Source organism: Mixophyes fleayi, chromosome 5 (assembly GCF_038048845.1).
Source record: "Mixophyes fleayi isolate aMixFle1 chromosome 5, aMixFle1.hap1, whole genome shotgun sequence".
NCBI lineage: Eukaryota > Metazoa > Chordata > Amphibia > Anura > Limnodynastidae > Mixophyes > Mixophyes fleayi.
Window position 1 is genome coordinate 235,250,225 of NC_134406.1, and position 5,753 is coordinate 235,255,977.

The window sequence follows — 5,753 nt, forward strand, 5'->3', positions numbered from 1 at the left end:
TGATGTGGAGACAGTTGGTAGATTACTTGCAGGGACTGGTGCATTCACTTGGTTAGTAAAATCTAAAAAAACAAAAACACATTCTAAATCTCACCTGAATGTGTTGCCATCATTTAAGGTGCTGAATCATATAAAGATGACATTTGTTATTAGAGGAACTTAGGTACTTAATGAAATTATTTAATATTGTATTTTAGACATACAGGTATTTAATATTACGGTATGTCTGTTTGTTTTTACTATTTAAGTTTTTTTATACAGTACCTCGTTTGTTCGTACAGTATTTGAACATTTCTAAACAATTACATTTGGTGCAGAACATTATTTTTGGTGCTATGTGGATTTTCCTATGTAATTAAAGGTGTATGTTACCAGGGAAAGAGACCGTATCTGGTACATAGGGTGGAAGCAGGCTTTATTAAGGGGAGTTAATACATGGGGTGGAAGCAGGCTATATTAAGAGGAGTTCATATGTGTTAATACATGGGGTGGAAGCAGGCTATATTAAGGGGAGTTCATATGTGGACTACTCTTTTAAGGCAATAGCAAAAGAAAAATATTTATTTTATGTACTTATAATAAAAAGGAAAGTTTAATTGATTTTTCACCAAAATATCAGTAATGCAATTCTATAATTTCAGGATTTTAAGAGCATGCACTTGAATATCCTTGCTGACAGTGGCCAAAGTGGGGGTGTATACGGTGGTATGACATACCCAGAGGCAGAACTAGCTGTGGGCTCCGGTGCAGGGAAGAGGGAACCAGGGCCCTCAGTTCGCTAGTTCTCCACACAGTGGGCCCCATTGTCTCCATGGGCCCTGGTGCACCACACCAGCTGCACCAATGGTAGTTCAGCCACTGGCCATACTGTCACTTCTCCTGTTGCCTTCATTGTAAACTATTAAATTTCATTCACTTAAATTCCCATTACATTATTCATATGCCATTACTAAATTTCCAATTCGACCACTGTTTGCATATACAAGTATATGCAAACAACAATATTTAGTCATTATTTTTATCAAATGTAAAAAAATGTGCTTTAATTGTTTCCAAAGAAAACAAGAGCTACAGGTTATGTAAAAAATAAAACATTCTTGTTTTGTCTATCACTTAAATCAATAGAGATCTTCCAAACACACATTTGAGAAAATAAATTACTAAAGTAACTTATTATGTTTTTTATGGTAGTTTTAAAGAAACCATAGTACAAAAGATTGAACGTTCTATCAAAGCTTAATGAACAATACCAATTGTTTGACATACCTGCCAACAGTCCTGATTGCCACAGAATAGTCTCAAATTCCTGTGGCCTTAGGTTGTGTGTCTTCATCACAAATGGCTGTGGTTAGTACGGATCAAAGCAAGGTTTTGGCTAAATGAGTCTGGGCAGATTAAGCATTGCCTAAATAGCCAGGATTTTTCAGTCGTGAATGTTGGCAGGTACATTCTGGTAATAATTCTATAGTACCTATTTATCCCATTCTGTTTACTCATACATTTGGGGCATTATTCAATTATTTATGTTTGAAAAGAACGGCAGTGATTTCTTTATACATGTACGTATTTAAATAAATATTTTGTGTTTTTTGCAGAAAAGATTGTATGAATGTATATTGGTTTATTAGACATAGCATGGAATACTTAGGATATTTGCTAAATTTCAATAATCCAATCGTACATTGTACTGTGCAATAAGTCCTTGTAATAATTAGCAATTAACCTGTAATATTGTGTAGCAATTTGTTTTTATCAGTAAACATTTTGAACATACATATTTGCATTAACTCTTAATGTCACTTAAAAGGCAGTAAATCAAAACACTACTTATTTTAAAAAGCAATTTACATTTTGCAGACCTCTGAAAGAAACCAGCATAGACCAATAAAAGACGTTTCAAACCAGTTATAGCTTAGTAAATAAAGTGAGACTACTTTGTAATTAAATTAGCTTTTTAAAATAATGACTATTTCACTAAAAATACATATTTGACTTAACAGCCGTTCTTTCTGTCATATGTACAAAGTAGCAATGCAAGATTATAAATCAATAAGTCATCAAATGTGGAATTATTGTCCATCTGACTACCACATGTATGCAGACATTTCAGAATTGTGCATTGTTCTCCAAAGCAAGATATAGACTAAATGCTGGATTTATTTTGATTTAGGAAGTATGATTAGGTTTACATTCTGTCAACTTAGAATGAATTTCAGTGTCCAATGTGTTCCTAAGAATGTGTTGTGTTTTTTTCACTGTCGCCACAAAACAATGATTGCCATTATGTTGTCCTTTAAGTCTGTTGATGTCTTAGATTGAAAGCACTTTTAGGGGTACAGCCTGTTATGGCAGTGTACCAAGTCATATGGGTCCAATTTTATTAAGTGCAGTTGATGTTTTCACAATGCATGCCGTAGCAACATTGGTACATATCTGTCAATGACTTGTTATTAACAAGACCAGAGGGCATTAGTATATCAATGTCTGGGTGTACAAGTTCAAGGAGGTCTCTGCTTTCTTTTCTTTTAATTTAAGCTAACCTCTTTCTAGAGTAGTATATTTTAACAGGAGACATGGCTCTTATAAGCTCTATCAAGCACTGACTGCTACTGCTGCATGTTCAGCACTTCTCCCAGCTTTCCCCGTTAAACTGACATAGGGCTAGATTTACTAAGCTGCGGGTTTGAAAAATTGGGGATGTTGCCTATAGCAACCAATCAGATTCTAGCTGTCATTTTGTAGAAGGTACTAAATAAATGAAAGCTAGAATCTGATTGGTTGCTATAGACAACATCCCCACTTTTTCAAACCCGCAGCTTAGTAAATCTAGCCCATAGTGTTTAACAGAGATACCCAGTTCTAGATACCATGTGTTCCACAGCCATGTACGCTGATAATAATGTGCCTTGTTGAGATTGCCAATTTTATAATGCAAAACATATCCCGTACTGTAAATGATAAGAAAATTAGAAGTCAACTAGGAGTTAAGTAACCATATAAAGGTATGGTGCCATAGGCCAAGTGGTTTTATACAGGATGACAAGTTGCTCTGTGACTAATATCCATAACGACAGTAACAGTGGCTGTCTGATTCCTTATAGTGCACACATTTCCCTAATAAACACTGAGGTCATGAAATCAGAACTCAACATTAACAAACCTTTCAACATGTCTGCAGCAGGGCAGGATGTGTGGTCATGGCACAATGGGGGCGTGGCCACATCGTGACAGGGTGTGGCCATGCTCTCACAGGGCAGCCTAGCGCTGTAAACCACTAGGCTGCCCATTACATACCGCTCTTCTCTCCAACAAACCGGGCAAGACAGAGCCCTAAAATCGGGACTGTCCTTCTGAAATCTGGAGAGTTGGGAGTTATGCATTTATAAGCAATGAGAACTAAATGATGACACATATTACTTACACATATATTAGCTTCTCTTGTATGATAACATGAGCTATTCTAGATGGAAGATGGAACATGAGAATTCAATCAAAAGCTGTAAGTATAATTATTTAAAAGCAGCTCTAGCAGTCAGCACTAGATAGTGGTTATAGTGTAAGTATACCTAGCGTTTCAAGCTCCTCTAGAAAGAGGGCTGCGAAACAGAAATAAAGGGCCTCATTTAGAGAAAAAGAGCAAATTTGCACCTTGGAAAATCCAAATTGCACTGCAGGGGGCCACGTTTTAAATTTGCAGACCGATTTTGAGTTGGAAGGGGGCATGTCCTAGCTCACCTCTAAATTAGAGTGTTAAAATAAAGCTGTCCGGTATTTGTGTGGTATAAAAGCAATCAGTATATCACTATATGTAAAAGAATAAATAAATAAACGCATTTTCAACCCTTACATTGCAACAGTTTTGTCCAGCAACAAATTTGCACTTTTTTTTTTGCCTCGCTCCTAAATTTAAATGAGGCCCAAATGTTTAAGTGGGTGACCCCTTTTGTGTAAACTAAATGTATTCTTTTTTTCAATTACGTTCCATGGATATATGTAATGGTATATATTTATGTGAAAACTGTGTGGTTTTAAATATAAATGCTGCAAAATATTTATTAGGATTAGAAATATTTTAGAAATGCAAATTGACGTTATCCATCAGGACTTATATTAATTAGACAGTTGTATATTACATGTACAGTATATTTGTCATTATTGATATTTTAAATGTAAAATTGTGCTGTTTATTCACATTTGCTATACTTGTATATAAAATAAATAAATCAAGTAACACTCATTTAAAATTACAACAGAACATATAAAACGTACATCATCATATGTATTAACAATGTATTCATACCATGTCATATTAATGCAATAAATACAGTACATCCTGTCAATGTAATTGCATACATCTGAATAAACAAAATGTGAACAAACATAATTCATGTCTGAGGATATTTGTGTGTGATTTTAAATTAAATTTAATTTGTAGATTGAATATATTAAATTATAATTATATACTGAAAAATTTTCATAAAATCACGGGAAGAAATTAGAAATATAAAGAAATTCTAATGGCTTAAGATGTCACCACCTAATTTAGGCCCGTTCCGATTGGGAGCTAATCTGCTTTTGTTAAATGGAATACACTGTCACAATTTGTGCAAAAGTTTAATAACAGTTCCTATAAGAGACATATGGGGGTATATTTACTATACCCCCATATGATTTTGAAAAAGTGAAGATGTTGCCTATAGCAGCCAATTAGATTCTAGTTATCATCTATTTAGTACATTCTACAAAATGACAACTAGAATCTGATTGGTTGCTTTGGGCAACATCTTCACTTTTTCAAACCCGCAGTTTAGTAAATATACCCCATGGTTTGATTTAGTAACACATTATAAAAATGCAATAAACCATTATGACCAATCAGCAAAATGCTTTGAACTATCCAGAGTATTGTCGAATGTGATCAAAAGTCTGATTGGCTGCTATGGGTTACTTTAATTTTGGGTTTTGTTAATAAATAAAAGTGTGTAAGATCTCTGTCAAAAATTGATACTAGATAATTTGTTAATTCAAGCTTGCACATGTAAGGTAGCATATTCACAAAAGTTCAGATTGTTAAAGCCCACAATCCGGGTATCCTTCCAGAAAGAGGTCAAGGTCGTGCAAGGTGCGGAATACAATGGGTGAGGGTTGTGCTTGTTTTTTGGCTGGGTCATACCTCCCAACATTTTAAAAATCAATTTTTGTTACAAAATAAGCAACAATTCTCCCTACCCTCACACAAATATGCCCAATCGTGGCCACATTACCACAAAGCCACTTTCCGATAAGCTACGTCCTTTTCATGGTTCAGTGATAAGGTGTGGCCTTAGGCACACCTTCTTGTTCAGCCTACAAATTAGCTGCATCTATTGTGTGTAGGTGACAATTGCACTTTAATGGAAGGGTCATTTACAAAAGAGTAAACTCTGATGTCATATGCCTACTTTTACTCAAATTCACCCATTTTCATAGTTTAGTGCATGAATTTGTGGACTAAAATCACAGTCTCTATGGGGGTATAAAAGTTTTCAATTTTTGATGGGAGGAGATGAGATGGGCAGAATGGGAGGTGCCTTGCTCAGTGTGGAAATAGGTGCACAAATGTGCCTAATTTTGCTTTGCTGTGGAAAACAGATTTAATTTTGTAGGATGGGAGTATTTAAAGGAGCTGACAGATGTGGAGTAGGAGCATTTAAGGAGGTGTTCTGTTTTGTGGGTGTGTGTACAGCTTTTTCTCCTCGCAAAAATACTTGATT